Source organism: Pan paniscus, chromosome 11 (genome assembly GCF_029289425.2).
Source record: "Pan paniscus chromosome 11, NHGRI_mPanPan1-v2.0_pri, whole genome shotgun sequence".
Classification (NCBI taxonomy): domain Eukaryota; kingdom Metazoa; phylum Chordata; class Mammalia; order Primates; family Hominidae; genus Pan; species Pan paniscus.
This window is the reverse complement of record NC_073260.2, coordinates 32,518,126-32,542,979: the sequence shown is the minus strand read 5'-3', so window position 1 is coordinate 32,542,979 and position 24,854 is coordinate 32,518,126. Positions and strand designations below refer to the sequence as shown.

The 24,854-nt window shown below is 42.3% G+C and overlaps 1 protein-coding gene across 8 annotated transcripts in view; it reads left to right on the top strand.

The window, feature by feature from the left end:
- The window catches only part of ZNF462 (zinc finger protein 462), a 153,603-nt gene that overhangs the window by 439 nt on the left and 128,310 nt on the right, over positions 1-24,854 (top strand). For 4 of the 8 annotated variants that reach the window (XM_034967931.3, XM_034967930.3, XM_034967929.3 and 1 more), the window contains exon 1: positions 1,440-2,734. The exons of 1 other annotated variant lie outside the window; for it this stretch is intronic. The gene's annotated coding sequence lies outside the window, so the exon portion shown is untranslated. Of the gene's footprint in view, positions 1-1,439; positions 2,735-3,225; positions 3,411-5,312; positions 5,523-24,854 lie in introns of those variants that run through there. 3 more of the 8 variants (XM_034967926.3, XM_034967925.3, XM_034967928.3) reach the window with 3 other exon arrangements.

Here is a 24,854-nt window from a genome sequence, read left to right as displayed (position 1 = left end):
ACCCAGCAGTAATAGGAGCTTTCAACCTGAAATACGATTGTTATTTTCCCGGTGCAGAGCTTGACAGAAAAAGTCAGCTTTTTATTAAAGACAAAGAGGTAAATTATCAGCCGGGACAGTGGAGGGACGGCGGAGACCTGGCGCGCTTCCTCCGGTTGCCACGAGGAATTTATGGGGTGGCGGCGGCCAGCGCTCAGACACCCCCCGGGTCCCGGTGGGGAGGAGCTCGGGGCAGGAGGACTTCCCTAGGTCCCTCCGGGCACTCGGAAGGGGGAGTCCTCCCAAAGCCGCACAAAGCCGGGATCATTTCAATCCCGAACAGCCTCAGCGTCCTCCTCCTCTCTCCTTTCTTCTTTCTCTTCTCGGTGACTCCCGTTCCCCTTTCGCCTCTGTCCTTTCTGCGCCTTGTTCTCGTCTCCTTACTTCTCTTCCCTCTCCTCGCCTTTCCTCTCCCTCCCCCTCCTTTCTTCTCCACCGCACGCGTAGACTGTCATTTATTTATTTATTTATCACCCCCGCCATCAACACCCTTTTAGGGATCCCGAGCTTTTCAATGTGAGTGGGAGGAGAAAAGGGCAGGAAGTGTTGACTGGAAGTGGGTGAAATCGTGCCTCGGGGTGAGAGATTCTGCTCAGGAATATAGGGTCGGGAAAATCTTGGAAAATGAGGATTTAGATCTGTTTATGAAGCCCCGCTATCGGATGGGAACCAACTCCGCGCGTCTCCTCCTCTTCCTTTATTGTATGGATTTATAGGTATATATCTTCTCGGACTGTTGCTTGGGGGGAGGGAGGAGAAAGGGCGAGTATTTAAAGAGGACAGACTTGCCCAGGATCCTTAACACCGCGCCTTCACCGGATGCGCGCTCCTCAATGCAAAGGAATCCAGCAACATCCCCAATTCAGACGCGGACAAAAGAAACTTTAATTAAGGTCTCTGCCCCGCGCGCTGCGCGTTTCTCCTGAGGCTGTTGATGTCCAACTCCAAGATCCGAGAAATAGAAATGGTACAATCAGCCCATGCCCTTGAACTTCAATTGCTCCTCACTTGCTGCATTGATTTTTTTGATACTGTAGAACCCCCACCCCCAACCCCCACCGCTCCCAGTCCAATTAAAACCGTAGGAGACTTTCGACCTGGTGGTGGAGGGGGGGAACCACTCCTTTGCAAAAGAGATAGTTCAGAATGATATGGGAGAGATTACACTAAATAAAAATTCAAGGTGTGAAAGCTTCATCTTGGCTCGCGTGTCTTCAACACCATGACACCTTATCATTAAGAGCGCTGATTGTTACTTTCCGAGCCTTTAGATGATCAGCCAGAAAGTGCAAACAACGCGGGGCTGGAGGGTGTAAAGTTATTTAAGCAGGCTTTCTTTTTTTCTTTTGGTGCGCAGTCAAAACATTTCACAAGTTAGGAAAAGAAAGTGGTGGTTCCGAAGCTCGGAATGATGGGCTCTTTTCCTCCTCCACCCCCCACCTTCCATATCAGGAAAGAAATAAAACGCACAATGAGCCTTTATTTCAGGAGAGAAGACTTCAAAATACGTGCCAGTAATGGACAATTTGAGCTTTTCACTGGAAATACTCACACCGCAAGCTGGAAAGGGATTAAAAAGCCCCACGTGGTTGATCTGGGTTTAGACTTGCAACCTCCAGTTCCCCACGTATGTTCTTTGCAAAGGTTGGCCTCTAGATGGATGCAAGTAAGGGACCCTCTGGGGCTCGGGCTCGGCGCCTCGGGCAGGGCTGACGGTGGGAGCGCTATGAGCTGCCGGGCAGGGTCCTCACCGGGGGCTTCCTCTGCGGGCCAGGGCTGCCGGGCGCCACCGGGACGCGAGCGCGCACGTCTCGGCCCGGCGGCCGCGCTCCTCGCACCGCCTTCTCCGCAGGTCTTTATTCATCTCATCTCCCTCTTCCCCTTCTCCTTCTCCTTTGCCTCCTTCTCCTCCTCTTCCTCCCCCTCCTCCACCACCACCTCCTCCTCCTCTGCCGCCGCCACCTCCTCCTCTTGCATCTCACTGGCCTGGCTCTGAGTGACAAAGACAATGTCCCAGCCTTAACTTTGCAACCACCTTGCCTCCTTCTGGGGTTCAGCAGGGGGGAGGGGGAACAGCAGCAGCAGCCTCAGCATCTCCTCCAGCTTCTCCTTCTGCTCTTCTCGAGCTCTTGGATAATTCTTCCTCTTTTTTCCCCTAGCCTTTTTCCTCATTTCTTTCTTTCTTTCTTTTTTTTCTTCCTCTCTGCTGCACGTTGTTGTTGTTATTAGAAAGGCTTCGCGCACCCCCTGGTGCTCCGGCGTTTTGTGTGGCAGGAGAAGATTGTCTTCCTTCTCTCTTTCTGTCTTGCTTTCTCTCTCCCCCTGGTTGCTCATTATTCAGAGAGAGACACAGAGGGAGGGAGAGAGAGAGAGCGCGCGAGGGAGAGGGAGGAGAGGAGAGAGAAGAGGAGAGAGAGGGGAGAGAGAGAGTGAGAGGGAGAGGGAGGGAGGGAGAGAGAGAGAGAGGGAGAGAGACGGATATCTCAGGTCATCTGCAGCTGCAGCGAGTCTGAGGAGCCGAGGAAGGCAGGGAAGATGGCGATCCTCCATTGCTGAGACCCGGCAGAAGCACATGAGACTCCCAAACAACTTCCACAACAATAACCCGAGCAGGAAGAGGAGAAAGAGAAAGAGGATAAGGAGGCGGTGGGGCTGGAGAACCCGAAGCACCTCCCGGCGCCGGGACGCTTCTTCTGTAAGTTACTGCAATTAACAACCACCTCGGGGTGGTCCGAGTGCTCCGGGGAAGAGAGCGCGGGGTGGTGGAGGCACAAACGCGCTCATTCATTCGGCCAAGGAAGGTTGGAGGAGCGGGGAGGAGAGGAAGTCCCCTGCATGGACTGGCTGTTGGAAGAGGAGAAGAAGCGAGAGAGAAGAGGAGGAGGGGGAGGAGGGAGAGCAGGAGGGGGAGGAGGAAGAGGAGGAGGAGAAGCGAGGGAGGAAGAGGAGGAGGAGGAAGAGGAGGAGAAGGTGGTAGTGGTGGCAGTGGAGGTGGCTGTGCTTTTCCTGCTGGCTGCTCCTTCTGTTGGGGGGAGTGAGCGCGGTGGCTTAATTAATTTCGTGTAGTTCTATGAAGAGAAGAGAAAATGAAAGATGAGTGAGAAGAGAGCTGGAGGCTTAGGACGGATGCTCCGAGTGTGGGGACAGGAGTAGGGACAGAGGGGGGCGGAGGGCGGGAGGCCGGAGACCTGAGCCGAGAGCCAGAGGGAGCGAGCGAGGGTCAGAGGAGGGAGAGCTCCGTGCGAGCGGCCCCGACCTGAGCGGGTTGACCTCTTTCTTTCTCTGTCCCTCTCCTTCCTTTCCCCCTTCTGTCTGCCTGTCCCCCGCCCGATGGCAAAGCCGTGCGGATTGGCACCCCCCCTCTTCCTCAGGTATTTGGCTCTCTCTCTCTCTCTCTCTCTCTCTCCCCGAAGTTGGGATGCGGGGTCGGGATGTGTCGGGGGGTGGCTGCTGCAGCTGCTGGTGCCGGTGCTGCTGGTGAACAGAGAGGCGAGGAGCGGGGGGCACCGGCCGGGTGGGGGGCGCAGGTTCAGGAGCGGCTGAGGAGCTGTCTCCAGGCTGGAGGTTCAGAAGCGTCTGGTGGAGGAGGACAACGGTTTCTGGAGAGGAGAAGCCATTACACACGCTTGGCTTTCCTCTGAGGAAGGCAGAAAGGAAGGCAGGGGCCTGGGGGGGCGTCTCACTCCTGGTGCAGTTCCCAGGGGTCTGCCCTCCTTCCAGGCACGAGGGGAAGCCGCAGCCGCCCCCCATTGGAGCAGCCCCTCTTTCCCTTTCTTTATCTCCCTGTCCTCCATTTGCAAGCTGTCTGCTTTGGTTCCAGTCCAGACTCCAAAACACAAAGCTCCTTCTCACGTTCATTCTCCAGGCTGTTCACCATTCCTGAAGGAACCCTCGTTTTCTTTTCATTGTGGCTTCTAACCTACAGAGAGGGAGGGAGGGAGGCTGCCTGGAGTTCCTTTTATATTCCTCCCCAACCAAGAAAAAAAAAAAAGTTTCATTTTTAAGCACGCGTCTGGGATGGGGAAAGACCAACCAGTTGGGGCTTTCTCCCAGGGCTCCCGGGGGCTGTGTCTGAGTGTCTGTGTTGGCTGTTTGGTTTGCTTTGGTTTTGTTTCTGGAGGTTGCTTGCAGGTTTTTGGAGGAAGTGACTAGTTTGGTTAAGAGCTGGGAACTGAGTCAGGTAAGCCGTGTCATGTTGTAACTCCACCAGAAAATGGAGGAGAGCGGGTTTCCAGGAGACAAAGCTGAGATGAGAAGTGTTTATAAAATTATGGATGTCTCCATTTTGAAGCTCTGTTGGTGATGGCTGGAGGAGGAGGAGGCTTGCTTGCCTACTCCTTCTCTCTTTCCAGAGGGAAACCTTGTGGTGGTTCCTCACTGTCTATTCATTATGCAAGGAAATGAGGGCTTTTAAGGGTTCCTCAGATTTTTCTCCACCAAAGAGTGCTTTCACAAGTTATTGAGGCGTTTGTTTCCATTTTAAAGTAAACTTTTGGAATTTTTTTTCTCCTTTTGAGTGGACCTGAAGGGTTTTGACCTCCTTCAGGAAAGGCAAGGCAAAAACCTTAAAACAGTTCCACTGAGGTCTTCACACAACTTTAAGCTGCTCCAGGTCTCCTGAAAGTCACCAGGAAATGTGATTTCCTCCTTGTGAAGATGGTGATGGCCCTAAGCTGAGATTTTTTTGAGTTCTAGGGTTTGGTTATCATCATGTTTTGATGCATTGCAAGACTTTATTGTCTGATTTGAGTTGATTTCTGCAAATATAAAAAATAATAAGAATAATCCTGCAAGATCTCAGAGGAACTCTAAGACTGGCTAACACCAGTTTCTCCAGGTTCTCCATTTCTCTTCAGGTCGTTCCATTTGTATGTTAGGCCTTCTTTCAATTTCTTTGTTTCCCCTTTCCCTTTCCGTCGGCTATTTTTTTCTGTGTTCTGAAGTACTCTTAAGTCTTCAGAAATATCAGTATGTCTTCTTAACAATGTCGCTATGGAAACAAATTTTAAAAACATGATGTCAGTTGAGAAAACCTAATGTCCAGGTATCTTCACCTTTTTAGTTGGGAGGAATTTATTAATCATGTAGGAAGACATTTTGTGAGGATAATTTGAAAAAAGGACCCAGTGCTACCCTAGTCCACACACATTGATGGGAGCTCTTCACATATTAGTTTTAGAGAATGTACATAATTGACCCAAGCAAAGAACTAAATCCCGAAATGCTTCAGGAATTTTTAAAAGCCAACCATGAAGATGTTGCTTTTCCATTAGGTGAGGTAGCCATCTTGAGGATGAGGGAAGATGTTGGAAGAATTTTAGATGAACTGTTGAAGATAGGTGAGGAGGGCTCCACGGTGGAATGAAAACTTGGAGGAGATTCAGAACCAGTTAATATATTCTAAGGAGGCTAATTGGACCTTGCTTTCAACTAAGAAGAAATATAGAAAGGTACCAGCTTCAACAGAAATAAGGAACACATTGGTGAGCAACTTACAACAGCATTTTTCTTGCTTTGCTTTCTCATTATGTGTCAGATTTTTTTGTGTAAAGTTCCTTATGTCTACAATATTTTTGTACATATTGAAGTGGTTTTAGATTCCAGATGTAATTATATTCTGTTGAGTAGCTGGTAGCACTGTCACTCAGTAAATGCACAGTGCTGTATATGACAACATCACATTTTTCAAACCAAACTGTTGTGTCATTAATTGAGGGTTATTGTTCTTCTGAGGGGTGTGAAAGGAGAAGGGAAATACATGGTTCTTTAGCTGATAATTGTCCATGGTCAATGAAGTAAAACCATGTTTGTGCAGACAAAAATGTATGGTTTCAGTTGACGTGTATGCTCATTTAAAAATACTTCTGTTAGATCTCTGCTCCTTTATGAAAAACCTAGGCCTCTCCAAGAGCACTTAAAAAAAATCCTACTTGGAATCATAACTTTTATTATTCATTTTTGAACATGATCTTTTGATACCATTACTTTTGCTCTTAAGTGAAATTTCACCAATATTATATTTAAATTTGCTAATGCATAAATGGATGCACCAAACTGGGTGTCCAAACTGGGAAGTTCAGTTGCAATGGATAAAGAGTTATTTGGAAAAGTAATTACCAGATAATTTTACATCTAATTAACCATGTATGTTTATGTAAACATAAGTACATTATATATTGATCTTGAAACAAACTTTCATGATACTTTTTTTATTGTTATTGATAGCAGGACAATTGGTTCATTTGCTTATTTCAGCAGGGGGGAAACATCTGACAATCTGGTTGTCAGTCCAGCTGTTTGACTCTCCACATTTTTTACTTTGCAACCAAATGTGTTGGCGTCTTAGAGTTGAACTTTTCTGGAAGGGAAAAAATAGGTATTTAAAAGGCATCTTGGAATTTGGAAATGCATTCTAACTGGTTATCTAAGACACATCCATCTCTGATGCCCTTCACCAGCATGGCAAACACCATAATATTTAAGGACATGGTTTTTTGAATTTTTCTAGACATACCCATTTGAATTAAGACAAGTATTTTGAATAAACCACCATGAGAGAAATAAAAAGTATTAAATCAGACATTTTCATTTAATGTCAAAGTTCAAAGATCATTTTTGTTTATGAGACAAGTTCATGTGGCTTATTATGCAAATTTTTTGCCATGGCTCTAATATATCACAGGGAGAAATCATGGAGAAATATTTGTGAGCTATGATGCATCCTGCCATAAAAAAAATTCTTGTTGGATCCTCACATTCCATAATATTTCTCATATTGGATTTATGTCAGTCTAATTCATTGACCATATTCCCCGAGGAATTGTTTTTTCCCCCTTACTCTTTTGAGTTGGAGACAACTTTTAGAGAAAAAAAAAAAAAAAAAACTTATCTACTCTTCCTAATGAATCTTCCGGAAGACAGCAGCAGAAAAAAAATCCAACTCTACTAATGGACTTTAGAGTACTTGTGGTCGGTTTTCCTGAAAGAAAGGAATGGTAAACTTGCAATGGGAAAGAGTCCTTTTTTCTGTGTGATGGAGTTTAATACGGTCTAGTCTGTCGTAAATTATTCCTTGATGTTGCAATTTCTTGGTTAAGGTAACCTTACTTATCTTCTTTATGGTATGTGCCTTTTTCAGACTTACACTTCACTGCATCATGAAATTGATAAAACTGTATCAGATATTCTAAATTGATAATTGGAGAACAGAGATGCTGTTTCATAATGCCGCAGTCACAATTAGGAGATACATAATGGACTCTTACTGCTAAGGATCTAACATGAATGTATGACTGGGATGATTGGTATATTCAACAGAAGTGGAGGGAGACTATTTCCATGACTGAAAGCTAAAATCCAGTGAACTGAAAAAAAAAAAAAAATTCAGTGTGTGTGAGTGTGTGTAAAAGCAAGTATCTTGTGAGTTTCACATACTTATGGAGTATGATGGCTTTGAGAGAAACATTAGCTAGGTGTTGGTGACCTATTAATTGATTATGAGAAAACAGAGAGGAGAGTAGATAATGCTAGAAGAAAATTCCTCTCCTTGTGTGATATGCCAAGACATCTGGCAGATGTTATGTTGGGCCCTAAGGAATGGACAGTTTAATTTTAGCCCTTGCAAGGAAATGGGAAGTTCTAAGCTCTTTTAATAGCACAAGTCTTAGTTTGGGGGGAAGGTTGCTTAAAAAAATAAGAAAGAAAGGAAAAGAGGCACTTAGTGTTATGTGGAAGAACTCTAGGGAGTAGGGAGTGAAAACTGAAGTTTCGGGGTGAGGAGCAAAAATATTATTTCTCATGTAGAAATTAACAAAATTATTTTAAAAGTGACAAATATGTACACTGTAAGTAAGGACTATTAGTTATTTAATATTCACCAGGCAGAACTTCCAATTTAGAAGCTAGTTGTTTTAGGCCCTAGATCATTTAGATGAAGTCTCCTCCTTCCACTTGCATTATACTGAAGAGGAAACTGGCACAAAGACATGAAGTGACTTGCACAAGGTCAGAAAGTTCAGTTGTAACCGAGCCAGGCCTAGAACTCAGGTCGGCCGACTCCAGCCTAGTGCCCTTTCCACTACCCCATTGCATTTGATTGTTGAGGGTTGTGAAATAGCTGCTCTCTTCTCCAGGGCCCACAGCTTTCTGAGAAACTCTGTACTCATACACTAGTGGGCAGGAGTATGGATTTTTCTTAGTTGGATTTAACACGTTGGGGAGCCCAGGGTTGAGCGTGGTTTCATTCATAGATCCAGAGCCCAATTTTGTTCATGTGACATTCAGTAAAGTGTTAGCTCCCGGGTTTGTAGCTGTACTTTTCTTTTCATCTTTCCTGCTCTCATCTCTCATTCCATCATCCAAGGGCTTGGGAGCCCTTCTCAAATGCCCTTCTTTGGAAGTTTGTGTGAGTCTATTGCAACTTACAATAGTGCCCACAATTGGACTCTGAGGATCTATTTTGCAACGTGGTGCAGATTTAAATTGGCTCCTTTCAGAGATGCCATTTTGTAATACTGATGAATGGCTGAGAGGGTGAAATCCAGTCTGAAACAATTACTGGTGGTTTTCCAATGTTCTTACTCATTCAAAATGTGCCCTCCGTGTATCTTCTTGGAGCCCAACTCTCTTGCAGACTAATGGCTAACCTTTTCCCATTTTCCCAGTATACATGAAATCATCCTTAAAATGACTTTTAACAACACAGACATTTAACCATGAGCAATGGGACAGTCCTGTAAAGAAGGGTGCAATGGGTTTCCACTTCTATCTCTTCTTGGATGAGCAAAAGTGATTTTGTAAAGAAGAAGAGTGATGTTTGAAGTTTCCACATTTTCTAAGCTCCTTCCAAACGAATGCATCAATTTTTAATCCAGGAGGCAGTCTGGAGAAGGTAGTGCTGGATGTGGACTTCTGGCAGAAACACAGTTAACGCTGTAAACAGTTGAACCTCAGTGTGGCACTCCTCCAAATGAGTTGACTGTCGAAAATAAAATGTTCCAGAAGAACTGGGAGAACAGGAAAGAAGTTAAAACAGCATGGTTTGCATGCCAGTACTAAAGGAAGAAAAAAAAGTTTGGGTTGGGGGGGCATTGGAGAGAAGATAATTGTAAGTTGAACTGTCTCTTGGATTTATAAGACCCAGGAGAAGTTTCCAAATGTGGGAAAATGGGTTTTTATGAATTTAGATTGTATTTGCAGTATGCTAGGAAGCTCTTTTGGATTTTTTTTTTCCCCTTGAACTTTGCATTTGGAGAACTGCACACACTGATAAAAGGGAAATCCATTGGAAGCAATTTGGATTTACATTTTGTGCTTGGAAATGCTATCATAAAATTTATCTTTTTTCTAAGTCCTCCTATTCTCATCAGCTGAAGCACATACAGGATTTTTAAAGTCTTTGGATGTGTGATTCCAACACAAAGTTAATTATTTTCACGGCTTAGAAGGACGAAGGATAGAGTGGTGTGGTGTGAGGAGGTGCTAGTATTGTCACCTACAAATGCATTGCCTTTTACTTCTGGTGAGCACATTACTTGGTGTCTTCAAAGCATTCTTGCCTAATTCCTAGCTGGAGACATTTTTTCTTGAGTTATTCTTGGAGGGAAGGTTTTTTTTGTGTGCCAGGTCATGGGTATTTTGGTATTGATTTCCTTGCTTTCATGTGTTTGCTTGTTCAGTTCACTGCATGTTGCTTCTGGATATTAATAAAATACTTGTGCTGCGCCTGTCCACATCTTACCCCCAACCTTATTCAAAGAGTAGACCCTGTTCTTTAGGGTGAAAGGAAGTTTGACAGGTACTTATTTGTTCAAAAAATAAATACTTGAAGATGAGAACTGTGTAATTCAGGAAGTTATTTGCTAGACCTTCACATAGACAAATTTTAACAAAGACCACACCAGGAAAAATGGAGAAAATTCTACTAGGAACCAATAGATCCTGATTAAAATGTTTTAGGATCACTTAGTAGGAAATTAAGCATTTGCCCAAGATGAGGAAGCGAAGTCTTACCTTTGGGTTCAGCTTGGTTGGAGCACAAAAGGAGCTGCAGGCCCAGGTGAGACAACTGTGTCAGAAGTAATAAAGCCCAGGATTTGTGGAGAGAGCTTAGCCGCCACAGAGCCCAGCTGGGGAAGGCCAAACTCACTCTAAGTTCTCGTCTGAGCAGTTGAACCGGAACACACGCTAAGGCCTCCAAATTTTGGAATTCTTCTTTTTCCTGTTCAGATTTAAGAAGGTAATGCCATTATTCTTCAGTTTTGCTCATGTCAGCTGAGTGTTTCTCTTTTGAACTGGGAAATGCCAGAGGCTGGGGGGTGGGAGCCGATGTCCTCTAAGGGAAAATTCTCCCCGTTAACACTGCAAATGTGCCTTAACATTGTACTTATTCCTCCAAAAATAATTGTTCAGTGGCACAATGTGGGATACTTGAAAGATGTTTGCTGCACAAAGGTTCCAATACTCACCTGCAGATTAAGAAATGAGTTTCTAAACCATCTCATTTCTATTGCTAATGAAAAGCTTTGGAAGGCACCTGTGAATTAGAGCTCCAGCTGCTATCATGGTAGGGAAGTTAGGCCTTGAAAGGATACGTGGATTAGCCTGTCAGAAAAGCAAACAGTAGCATCAGCACAAGTAGAAAATAGACAAGGTTGTTAAAGCTAACAGGAAAGTAGGCTAAAGCATTGCTGTAATTTTATAGTGGAAATTTGCTGGGAAGGAGTGACTGGTTGGATGGGAGAAGGAAAAGAAGAGAAGCAGGAAAATAATTGACTAGCCAAATTGAAGAAGTCTGTCCACTGGGGAAGATCCTACAGGAAGAAGTAAGGCATTGCTTTTAAGAAAGCGATTATAGCAAGTAGAAAAAGACCTTGTAATTTGGTACCTAACACATGTGAAATATGAAGACCAGTGCTCAGATGCACATTCTTTGGCTAGTTCCTATTGTAAAAAATAGAATTGGGTTTGGAGGACAATTTATGTGACTTTGGGGTTACAATTACAGCCTTTCTGATAAAGGACAGATGGAAACTCAAGGGAACTGGTTAAGTAGGCCTAGGTGGAGATTTTCCTGGAAAATGAACGAAGTAGAGAATAGAGCACAGCAGAAAACAGCTGCATTATTAATGGACAGAAAATGTGATAGTCCTCTCTGAAGTGATCCATAGAGCTTCTCTACCTACACCCTGGGTGTTAGAAGAAATGAAGAACAAAGACATGCCTTTTCAGAGGGGAAAGGAATGGACTATGACTACTACCTGGCGTCAGTTTGGGTTTCAGCCATTGACTTGAGCCAAGCGTCACAGCCTGGTCTGTCCTTCCAGTCCCAGCATTTTAAAATCCAAAATAAGGCCACTGTGGTCCAGAAGGTTTAGCCATTCTAATCCCTAATTACATCATCCCTCTGTGTTATGACTAATTAGTCAGCAATTGAGCACCAATCATTCAACCCAGATTGCCATGGGCCTAATGGAGGGTCCTTCGTTTGGGGTACAATTTGAATGCTGGGTTATAGCTGAAGATGACCAAAGATAGATACCAGCTACAAGTACTTATCACCCAGAATCTTTTCTCTTCAATGGTTTCTATCTTAAATAGTCTTCTCTGAAGACTCATTAGTATTTGATAACAATAAGTGGGAAGGGAGTCTTTGTAGAAGAGACCATTTTCTTTTTTCTTTTCTTTTTGGAGACAGTTTTGCTCTGTCTCCCAGGCTGGAGTGCAGTGGCACGATCTCCACTTAAGCAACTGCTGCCTCCCAGGTTCAAGCAATTCTCCTGACTCAGCCTCCTGAGTAGCTGGGACTACAGGCACAAGCCACCATGCCCAGCTAATTTCTTGTATTTTAGTAGAGACGGGGTTTCACTGTGTTGTCCAGGCTGGTCTCGAACTCCTGAGCTCAGGCAATCTGCCTGCCTCGGCCTTCCAAAGTGCTACGACTACAGGCATGAGCCACCATGCCCGGCCTCAGAAAAGACCATTTTAATTTAAATATCAGAGTTCAGTTGCAAGAACTTCCCCCCTTTCTGCTGTCAATTGAATATTGTCTGTTCTAATATTGGGTAAGAACAATAGAAAATAAATATGATTGCTTCATCAAAAAAATCTGCCAACTCTATATAGAGTGGGAATACCACATAGGACCTTAAAACATGCTGTCTTCCCTCGTGGACTGACTCATAGTTAATACTGGACAACGGTTTTTATTTTTTTTTTAACATTTAATATGAACCAGGGACTGTTCATATGGTAGAGGAAACTGAGGTTTAGGGAGGTAAAGTAATTTAGCCAAAGTCATGAGGCTGCAAAGTGGGGGAGCCAGGATTCACATGGAGTGGGGACTGCCTCCAGAGGCCTGGCTCTCAGCTGATGGGACCCGGCCTTGGTTATTACTTAGTCTGCTAATAGCTTATGTTCTTGATGGTTTATCTCTTCCAGTTGCTTATGCCAGGACTATATCCTTGGAGTTCTAGAAAGAAATCTGAGAATAATGGAAAATTAATTGTAATATATTATTTGATATGAGAGATATAACTTATTGCAATAGCTTGAGGAAGTGTGTTTAACTGAAGAGCGCCCTTTTCTGAATTGTAGAGGAGATGATAGGGAAAAAAAGCAAGAGACCATGTAGGGGACACTTTAGGGAATAAACATTTAAAAATTATATCAAACTCAGAAAAAAAGGAGTCACCTACCTGTTATGGCAGGAAGATATGCTGGTGACTTTTTTTTTTTGTAGAAAAGGTGTTGTACTTTTTTTCTTCATAGGGCCCCTTTTGAAGCCTCAGTGCCCTGTATTGGCTCTGGTTACTATCAGCCTGAGAAATGTTCTCAAAAGCTACGCAGATGTTTGAAAATTAGTTCTATTCTTTAATGGTCATTTTTGGAACATGGTGCAGATTCTCTTAAAAGTGTGGGTGCTGATACCCCCTCCACCCCTTTTTGTGATCACCATGTGCTCTATTTAGATCATGGAGATGTGATGAGTGCTTTGGTTTTATTTGCCTGTCTCTGAAACATTACAAGATAGTAAGGAAGTTCATGGATGAGCACAAATGTCCCTAATAGAGTGACACACTGTGCTAAGGGAGATGGAGCAGATCCAGATATCCCTACGGTATCCGAGAGAGTAGCTTTTCTGCAAATGGTGGTTGGACATTAGTTGCTGAATAGACTCTTCAGCCCCCAAGAAACTAGTGGTGGTTTTATAAAATCCTAACATTGCTATGGATCTATCCAGTTGATCTCTGGTCTCCAGACAGACCCATAATCAAAACCTTCGTAGAAGGATAAACACATGTCCTGTTTATAAAGTGTACTAGAGAAGGCCACAGAGTCATCCATTTTTACTTCTCATCCATATCATTATCTACCAAATTTATAAAAACCGTTATTTTCTTAGATAAAGGACTAAAATAGAAAAAAGGCTTAGAAAAAATATATAAAGTGAACAATTGAACTGTATAGTTAAAGAGAGTAAAATGGAACTGAAGCGTGTTGTTCTCTGGGCAGAATTTCTAATTTAGAGGAATAGGGACTCCATTCAGCCTTGGACAGCGTAAACTGTGACCCTAGGCAGTAGGGCCTAGCATTCTAGGATAATCCCTCAGAGAGCAGCCTGTCTCAAAGACCAGTTCTCAATGGGTTTCTTCAGTTTTCCTTTTAATTCTTTGAGGAAACCTACCCAGGCTACCCTCAGGAACTGCTTTGCAGGAAACAAGGTGAACTGGGTCAACATATCTTTGTGGATACAGTGAGAACTGGGAATTTGCGAACACATTCAATTTGAGGGGCTCCATAGGAGAGGAAGCTTGGGATATGTTCTAAGGAGGTAAACTTAGAAAGTTTATGTATGCAGGCCTGGCAAAGGAATCATTCATTCTCTTGAAAAGAAAACCACATTTTCAAAGACAGATTCTATGATAATTTAAAAAGTACACTGTATAGATCACATAAAATAGCACGTATTTAAGGAGGTGGAATTGTATCCTTCCACTTGTGTGGAAGTTTTTGCCATTCATTCCATCTTCTCCCGTGGCTTTGCCTCCAATTAGCAATTTTGCAGGCCTGAGAACTGAAGTGGTGTTGAAGAACAGATGTCAGCTGTTCCTGAAATTCATCCCTGCCCCATGGTTGACTCAGTGTTTCAGAATACCTCACCCATTCTTTTTCTGACCAGTGGCTGTAGCTTGTTAATAATGAATGAACATCACCCATAGGTCCTGAAATTAGCAAGTGTTAAATGTTAGGTGATTATTAGGGGAAAACAAGATAATCTAGTCAGTGGGCTTAATTAGGTGGTGATTGCCCAATTGCTGCTTCATGATAATTATATTCATAACCCCATTTCTAGACATCAACTACAATTATCAAAATTGACCCCAGCATAGGTAAGTGTTAGGAATCTTATTTGAAGCAGCTTCTCAACGGTAAATATCTGATGTTTCCAATGTGCTTCTGCCTGTTCTTTCTTCCCCTCTTGCCCCCTTTCCATGATCTTTCCCCCATCTTAGTAGAAAGGTCGTGGCAATATTATTTTGTCTGTGACCATGCACATATTGTATAGCTTGTGTTGGTGTCTACAGAAAAAGAAATTCTTAAGTTTTTAGGGGTCAAGTATAACTGCAAAGCTTTCATAAATCAGCAAATAGGAATCTTGAAGGATAAAAATCCCAAATTGGCTGGATTGTTATTTTCCTCAGCACATGAAACCTGTTAAGTCGATTGAATATGATTCATTTGAATAGATCTTTTACTTTATAAGGCATAATCTTAAAACGAAAAAGAGAGTCATCTGTGTTTAAGATAATGCCTTAGCAACATGATCACTAAGATTTGAGGGAACTGTAAATCGAGAACTTTTAACTTTATATCACCCCTTCCTTTCCTCCAAATTATGAAATTTGCTGCCAGTGTATTCTAGTATAAAAAAGAACGTGTCATTACTAGGGACATTGTTTACTGTTTATCTCCCAAATGAAGTCAATGATTTCCAGGAAATACTAACAACAACCTGTATCAGAAGTGATACAGTGTGGGTATGTCAGTGTGACACTGTGAATCACTGGGCCAGATTGTCATTTGGCAGGCTTCCCTTTCTGACATGCAGTTATATGGGAAAATAATGCACTTGAAACTTGCACACCATGGCTGAACTTCAGAGCAACTAAGAATAGGAACTCAGCTACTGTATATATTGCTTTATATGTGTATATATGTATATGTATGTATACGTACACACATGTATCTCTATACATAGAGGAAGATAGATAGATAGATACTCTCTAGGCACTTATTTTTCTCTAAAACATCAAGAGTGCAAATAGTCATCTCTTAGAATTTCTGGGGTGAAAATGCAGTTCTCTGTGCAGGGGTCTCTGTTAAGAAAGTGATGTGTAGTAGGTGGAGTATACTCTTTGGGGCCACACAAGCTGAGGCTGAAATTTGTCTCTGTCCATTACTAGCTGTGGGACCTTGAGTAAGTCATTTATCCTTTCTGTCCCCATGATTTCCTACCCAGTAAAATAGGAATTATTATAATTTGAATCTGTAGAACTAACATAAGGATTAAAAAATAATATGTGTCTAAGAGTCCTGGCTCATAATGGCCAGGAAGGAAGAAAGTGATAGTTTCTTCCTTCCTCACTGATAGAGAAACTGAGGCAGAGATCTTCTCCAGGGCTTTGCCCCATTTATCTATGGTCAGTATATTAGGTATTTTGTTCTTGGTCTTAAAGTCAGCTTTTGGAATCCTGCTTGTTTAATTTTGTGCTGTGTGTCCCTTTACTGATGAGTAGTCTTTGCTGCAGCTGTCCATTCCCGGCTAGACTTTATTACATCTTCAACTGATGGTCTGTGGATGAAGCAGCACTCTGTATTGCTGTGTGTGCATTCAGTAGGAGCTTGTAAACTACCCGAGAATGATGCCATTTCCTCTTGGAAAAAGTACATTTATATGGTAACAACGCCTTCAACCTGACCTTGCAGAGCTATTCCCTGGAGTGTTGTAGGGGAACAATTTTTAATAAACATGAAGTTTTCTGAGCTTTTCAGAAGAAAGATGTTATTACTGTTCCTATTGTTTGGTATCATTCTGGCAAAAATGATATGTCGAAGAAAATTGTCCTTATTGCAGAGAAAATATTGGCTGTGCTGTTTATATAAATGTTGTCTGCCTCACTGTTGCTGTACTCACATACATATCTCTTAGCCAGTTTGAGGACTGCCCCATAGCCTGGCTTAGAAATGCTTTGGTTTTCTCTGTGCAAATGTTTATTTCAATAGTCCACATCTACTTGGTCTTACTAATGTACTGTAATATCTTGAGACCTCATGGGTAAGGAGACTAATTTTAGAGTGTTTTAAGGGTAGATGATATTTTAAAATGTAGAAAACATGGAATGGTGTTGGTAGGGCCTAACCAGACTTACCTTATTGGGTCTGGCCAAAAGGACATTCATTGGTAGCTTTATTGGTGGTGGTGGTGGTGTGGTGGTGGTGATGTGGTGGTGGTGGTGTGAATGTTAGTGGGAAAGATGAAGAACATGTAAGTGGTTCTTTGGTAAAACCATATAGTGATTTTTCACCTGTACAAGCAAAGTACTCATGATTTTTTTTTTTTTTTTTTTGGGAAATTTCCAGAGAAATAAATATGTCATTGGAATGTTGTTGTTGTTATTATTATTATCATTATTATTACTATTTTTGAGACAAGATCTTGCGCTGTTGCCCAGGCTGGAGTGCAGTGGCATGATCTCAAGCACACTGTAAGCCCGGCCTCCTGGGTTCAAGTGATTCCTCCACCTCAGCCTCCCGAGTAGCTGGGACTACAGGCATGCACCACCATGCCTGGCTAATTTTTTATATATTTAGTAGAGATGGGGTTTCAGCATGTTGGCCACGCTGGTCTTGAACAGGAGTTCAAGTGATCTGCCCACCTCGGCCTCCCAAAGTGTTGGGATTGCAGGTGTAAGCCACTGCGTCCAGCCAGAATGTTATTATTTTTAAATTATAAATAAACTTTAGAGTTGCCACTCTAACTTTGTCCAGAGCTATTTGAGGAGGAAAGAAAAACCTTGTGTTTATTTACTGGTGTTCAAATCTCTAGGATTCTCCTAAATGAGAGATTTTTGGTCTTCAAAGGGTAGAACTCAAAACTAAAGGAGTAGAGATGTAGCTGTGGCTGTGGCAGTGGTTATTAGTACAGAATGCCCTCAATACAGTAAGAAATATGGGATGAAAGAGTATGAGCTGAACCCCAGACTCCCTGGGACCCCTAAAAGACTGGGAGTGGGAAGGTTGTCCAGTTGTTTACTTCCTTAAGAGATGTATTTGGGAATGCTACTGTCACATGTGTTCAGTTCGTGACATGTAGGATCCTTGCTTATTTGTGACTACAGAGTAGTGGGAAAGTGATTGGCTTTGGGGTATGACCTGAATTCACTCCCCTGCCTGCCACTTCCTAGCTTTGTGAACCTGGGTCAAGCTCATAATGCTCCTCTGCTCCAGTTTCTTATCTTTAAAGTGGAATTCTCTTTCTGGTGAAGCCTGAGAGGCATAATGTATGTAAAGCATTCAGCACCCTGCCAGGGGCCCAATAAATGGCCACCTCTACAGTTCATTTGCAATGATCAATTAGGGGCCACCCAATGCCTCTGGTACAGATGGCATGCTCTTGCCATTCATCCAATGCCTGGTTTTGCATGCTTAGTTAGCAGTTGTGGGATGATAGAGTTGGAAATAATTTAGTGTCTTCATCTTCATGTGTTTTATAGAAGCTGTTTAAGGAATATGTGCCCATACGTCTATTCATTCATTGAACACTTACTGAGCTCCTCCTTTTGAGTGAGTACTAAGCACGGCTACAGTATGCCTAGATGGTCAAACCCAGGGGATATGAGATCTCTCTATCACAGTTGTGTTAGGCTCTTTGTTTTGGTAATTCAGTGATTATGATGGAGATAGGTGTCCTCAGCCACATTCAAATAGCCTGGAGCCAGGGGATGGTGAAGAGTGGCTTAGGCTGTGGGTAGTGGATTCCTGTTTAGATGCATTCATTTCTACGTCTTTGTGTGTATATATTTACAATATAATCTGCTAACCATATAGTCAGTGCTGCTGTGGTTCGTAATCTGGCAGATGATTTAAATATTTACTCCAAAATATCTTGTTCTCTGTTGGTGTGAAGTAGAGTTTCCAGTTATTTTTAGGTCATTTTCATCTTAGCAACCCTGTTGGAGATGAACCAGACATGCTGCTGTAAACTGTCCCCACATTTGGATAGAATTTAATAAAGTAAAGTTTAATGGTTTGGTCCCAAGAGGCAAACAGACCATCTGGTTAGCAGAAGGTTAGGTCAAGTATTGCATGGCTGCTGAGAGGGCCACAAACCAGCCCTGATGCACTGGTAATGTGTCCAGTTGCTGAATGCATTAAGCATTGAAATGGTGCTTTCAGGTCTGCCGAGCCAGCAGTTCTGTTACCACCGCTGTGACGCAGGAGATAATTCAGCTGGGCAAGCAGCAGCATGGGGGTGGATCTACAGTACAGGATGTGTAATGTCAACATGAAGGATTGGAGCTGGCAGAAGGAAGGGAAGCAGTCATTTCATGCCAGTGCAGGAAGCCTAGAGAGATGCTTTCCACCCCCCCCCCCCACCCCCCACCTTGTCTCTTGTCCTCTTCTGGAGCTTTCACATTATGTGTTAAATGATTACCTTGTGCATGGTCCATGGCAAAACTTCAGCTGATTTTTCTGCCTCTTTTGGAACCTGTCAGCATAAACAGAGTAAACCACATTCCACACACATGTAGGGCGGGCAAAGGAAAGAGTTTACTGCACAGACTGGGAGGAGGAGAAAGGGCTTCATTAGGCAGGAGCATCTTTGTGCTTGAGATGGAATCCCATTGTATGTCCCTTTGTGCTCAGATTTGAGACCGGCCATCCATTCAAAGCCTGCAATCATCTCGGAACATTGTGCTGCAGCTGTAGTTGGTAGAAGCCTGCAGAATGGTTCCAGTGATTCTGCAGAAGCTTAGCAATTATATAATTGCTATGTAACTGGAGAGAGCCATCAGGATTGTCTAGTTCCCCTGGAAAGAAAGCTTCTACAATTTGAGGGGTAGATTGTTTTCCCTTGTTAAACCTGAAAGCTGATGAGCAAGTACATCATACCACTAGGCTGAAACCAGGTCCTCTCACTGGCATGAGAGGGGAAGAAATTCACAAGTACACTTGGCTGGATATTCAGTGGACTTCACAGCTGTGTTAAAGGGAGAGAGAGCAACTCACTGACTCTTGGAATCGTGGATCCTTGTAGCAGTTGAACATGATAGTTGAATTGTTTCTAATATCTGAGACTGTGTTCTATATGCATTCAAGGCATGGAGTATTCCAGAGCTTTCCTAGGAATGGGACAAACAGAGTTGCTCGTAACCACCAAGAGCCCTCTCAATTTCTGCCCCCCCGCTCAGGAGGATTTTCACAGCCTCTCTTGAATGAATACTTGCCTCAGATGCTGATCAGTGGAAGCACTGCAAAGCCTGACTCTTCAGATATTCCCGAATGCTGAAATCTTCTCGGCATCAGCTCATGATTCTGTCTGGGCCTGTGCAGTCCAGGAGCTGGGACAGACTGAACAGTTTGCCTGTGAGAATTTAACAGTGCAGAAATGAATTCCTTCTTTCAGCTACCTTACCACTTGTTTTCCATAGTTGAGAAAACTTTGAGGTGGTGTTGGCTAAATGTAGGTACGAGGGCTGCATTAAACCAGTGAGAAGTCCAAGGCTCCATTTCATCCCGTGTAAAACACTCATCTAAAATTAGCCACATCTCCTAACCCAAGTGTGGACTTTGTGTTTGTTTATGTTAAGTAGCTCTAAATTTCAGTGATCCTGCCTTTCTGGTGTCAGTTTTGTAGAGCTGCTAGAATAGAAAGAGTGGTTGTTGGGATATATTTTTATTAATGGTTTAAGTTGGGCCTTTTATAACTGATACTCACCTATATTTCTCTATTTAAATGTGTTTGTAGTCAGAACTTCAGTATAAGGGAAAAGTAAAACATTTTGGTTCCTTTGTGAATTAAAAAGGAATGTCTAGTAGGCAGTGTGGGGACCTGGACTCCCAAGATGGATTGGGTCCACACATTCCTAGACCTTTCACCTTTAGACCTGTACGTTACTCTGTACCTCCTGGGTTTAACTCTGAGGTTGATAGATACAAATAGTTTCTTTAAGAATTCTGATTCCTACAAAACAATATTGGCAGGTTTTCAAGGAGCCAGCCTGTCTCAGCACTGAGCTTTTATTTTGTAACAATTTGGAGGGGTATAGGATCACCCATGGTGACCCTTTCCTGCGTCATTCCAGGCAGGCCTTGGCATGCTTCGCCAGATGAGTAAGGACGAGGACAGTTGGCAGGAGGATCTGCTGAGTTCATCTTGCTTCGTATCTTAGGAACTGGCTTGACCCTGCTCCATCATCAGTGTTTGGGCCCTCTGAGAAACTCTAGACCATCTTTTCAAACACTAGGCCTGGAGATTATGTTGGGAGCAGCAGCGTGCCCTCATATGAGGGAGGAGCACTTGATTCTAGCGCAGAGGACACATCGAAGGGGGACCCTTTTCTGTCAGTATTGGTAGGCCTGTGAGGACCTTGGTGGTGAGGGCCATGGTGTATAGTGGAAAGATCGTAGACCTCAGAGTCAGTGAGTAACTGGGTGACCTTGAGGGAATGATTTAATCTTTGGTCCCCAATTTCCCTATCTGGAAAAGAAATCCACTTTGTAAAGTTCTTTTGAGGAATAAAGGAAATCATGAAAATAAATCTCTGGTGCAGAGCTTGACATATAGTGGACACACAAAAAATCCTAATTTTCTTTCCTCCCATCTTTGAGTTTGTATTAAACACTTATTATAGGTAGAGCACTGTTAAACAGTGACTATCTGATTAGAAGTCAGAATATACCTGAGTTTTACATGAAATCCCAATTGAGGGCTCCTTGAAGCTTGTACTGGTAAAATTGACAAACATATACCTTCTTGGCTAAAGAGGCTGAGCAATATTTTTTATTATATGGTGGCTTTTCAAAGCCAGTGTGCTCCCCTATGAAACATGACTCCAAAATCTGGTAAAAGGAAAGAAAAGTACCTTACCCTCTGTTTGTGCTATCTTGAACATTCTATAATAGATTATATATTAAATTCCTTAGATGAAGTTCTGGTTTTTTGTTTTGACTATTGCTACACGACTAACTCCTCTATAGTAAACCTGAAATTTTCCAGGAATAGCACAGATGTAAGCTATTTGATTATCTAGAATCCAAATGTCTTAACAATTTTAATGTCTTAAAAGCCTTTTTTCTATCACCTCTAGTCCAGTGTGCAGCTCTTCATGTTGGTGTGCAGGCAGCCTTATTGACTGGTTTCAGGGAAAAAGATCTTATTCAGTTAAAATTTAGCTGATCAACTTTGAAGGCCAACCACTGATTTGTTTCATAATGAGTTCCTGAACAGGACTAGACTAGAAGCTACAGAAAGGCAGGCTGAGTCTCCCTTGTTCACTAGTGCCTTGAGCAATGCCTAAAACAGATGTACACAGTCAAAATGTATGGAGTCTGTAAACCAAACCTAGCATTTTTAAAAATGTCATATTGCTCCTAAATACCTGTTCCTTAAAAGTGCCTACATATCTGAAACAGAATGGTCTCTTAGTTGCTTCTGAGCAGTCATTGCTGCCTGAAACATCGCTAGATTTATAGCATTCAACTAAAAAATGAAAGTTAATGTAAGTTCTCAATCAAAGAAAACTACCCATCTCTACAATCCATATTATGTACATTTTGAAGTAAGAATGTCTAACAGTCTAGGTTAAAGAAGCCAAGGAAAATTTGTTCGTTGGTAGCTTTCGAAAGATACTAATGTGAGGATGACATTTGACTAGTATGATCCTGAATGATCTTCAGTGCATTATAGAGTTAAATTTCATAGAATTGAGTCTGAAACATTGGATAAGAAAAATTCAAACTCGAATATTCAGTGATTCAAGGCCATTGGTTCTGGAGGAAACTCATTTGCGGTTTTATGTGAAAGAGGAAGACAGGTCTTTTTCCAAGACTTTCTTTGACCTATTAAGTCTAAATGGATGGTGGCATGTATTTTGTAGGGTAAATTGGTGGTATGGAAGCCTCAAGGAATATAGAGAAAAACGTTATGGAAAAAAATGATGAGTATATAGTGTTTCCTATCAATTTAACAAAATTGGAAGGATGAAGCAACGGAACCAGGATGATAGTCATGTTCTTTGAAGATGGTCAAGCAGATTCAGAAAACATCCTTCTTCACCTTTGACTTTAGTTCTTGAACATTTCAATGGAATGATTTAGATCATTGAAAGTCTACTATGTGCAGAAGCCTTCTAGGTATTAGGTGACCTTGCAGTATTAAAGAAACCCATGGGTCCTGTTAGTCCCAACCTCACTGAAGGACATATTCTGAAGAGCCAGCTCATTAAGCAAGCTTTTGAAGGGTGTGCGCTGCAGAGCAGTTTCCTGTTATTTGGTTAATGGTTGACCTAGTTCTAATGCCATATGCTTCCTGGAACGCATTCTAATATAAAGTATGTGTTAAAGCAAGACTAGGATAATAGCAGGAAAGTCAAAGCCTTTCTAAAGCAGAGACCATATTAATGCTGGCCCAGTGAAGGCAGAATAGTGTGTGGATGGAAAATGAAAAGACTTTTCTCCTCATGATCCTGTTTGCTAATTCTGATTTTAATCCTCACATTTTATCCCAGTTCATTCTAAGGAGTTGCATTTTCCCCAGAATACCGTATACATAAGGCCTGCGTCATTAGTTCATTTTTCAGTGAATGCTAGGCCAAGGTTAGTGTTGAAGTACCCTAAGTAAAATTATTACTGCAAGGAAAGATTAGATTAGAGTTGGCTAATGGCAGGTGATTTTGTTTTTGTGTTATTATTTTTGTATTGTAAACAGGGGATTAGTAAATCTTTTCCTCTGAAGTTTGGATGCGGTTCAAAGCTAAGATTGAGGCTCCTTTGGCTTATTTATCCTTCTACCTGGAATCAGCATCCCTGGCTTGTTCATTTAGATGGACAGGGGAGCCTACGCAAGTCATGGGGGCTGGTGAGCAAACTCTACACCAGGCACACAAGTGTTTGTTTTAACAGCTTCAGAATGTGAAGAATCTGTAGGTCTAGTCTGCTAATTGCTGGATATTTGGGTGGCAATAGAGGAAGCTGTTATGCTGTCTTCATTGCTCATAAAAAAATGTTTAAGCAACCACAAGTGTGTATATATGGTGGGGGAAGGGTGGACAGCTCCCTTTTAAAAAGTTTTCTTTTTAAATCACCATAAACTTGTGGTATGCGGCAGTGATTCCTAAACCAGGCTGATCTTCAGAATTATTCTGAGAACTTAGAAACAAAAAGGGATTTATTAAAAATAGACTTTCAGGTTCTACCACAGGAGAGGAATTCATTAGGTCTAGGGTAGGAGCCTAGAATGTTTATTCTTAGAAGCCAGGTTTGGGAGCCACTGGTCTTGGTATCATTAAGGAAGGGAGGAAGAAGCAGCCACTGTGCTTGAAGAGTTGACATGCAGGAAGTAGGAAAAGGAAAAGAGTTGCTGTCAGAACTTGATATTTGTGGCTGCTAATAATTTGAGCTATGGAATAGGCTTTCGTCTTTTCTTCTCTAGGAATTTAGTACCTTCAGAGCACCTTAAGGGTACTGTATACTGAGTGATTTACTCACTACTGTGGTTATTGGATACTGAGTGATTTAGGTTTGGGAAATGTCATCTCAGTGACAGGCTACATACTGCAACCACCACCATCCACCTCTGCCCTGTCCCCTTCCTGCCACCATGGAGGCAGTGGAAACAGAATATCTGTCATTCATCAGTTAAATTGGATGCAATTTTTTCATATTAATATATTTGGCAGAAACAAAGGAAACACATTATGTTGATTTCTGTATACAAAGAAATTGCTATGAATTCACCCAAGTACATTTTTGGTTTTTTTGTTTGTTTGTTTGTTTTTTCTATTGACAATAAGAGATGCACTTGTTGACCGAGGACTTGTTCCATATGGCTTCCTGCCTGGCCTGGTTTGAAGCTGTTGCTTCTGATATTGGGCCACTGCTAACTGACCTAGTTGTAAATTAGAGTAACGTTGGCTAGAGGATCAACACGGTCTAGGGTCTAATAGTATGCCTGATGTGTAGTTGATCGTCAGTGCTTATTAGTGAATGACTGAGCCAGCTCAGTAGATGTTTCTTCAAAAGATAAGAAGTAACCTGGAGAGGTTAAGATTCTGCTTCAAAGCAATGTATGTGTTCAACATAACCTTTCTAGAGAGATTTCTGCTTTAATCTCAATAAAAAGGAAAATGGCCCTGTTGCAAAATTTGGCAGGTCAGACACTTCAGCTTCCCAAGAAAATGCGAGGAATTTATTTATTTTCTTTACATGTTGTCTACTCCTAAAACAACTATCACTACTACCATTAAACTCTCCATATACATTAAAGGAAGTGCCTCTAGAATAAATGTTGTTAAAAGAATTTAATCTTCACTTTCCTTCTAACTTTAAGAGCCTCATGGGAATGAAAAGAATGTTGTTTTAGAAGTAGAAGAGAAGAAACAATTGAGTAGAAAAAGAAAATAATTTGAGAAAACTTGTCTGGTTGACAGTAATTTTTTAGTAACAGAAAGCAGCAGTCATGGCCCAAGAACCTATGGTTCTTGGTTGTGTCCTTGCCATGCTTAGAAGGTTCAAGAAAGGGAGTATAGTCTCTT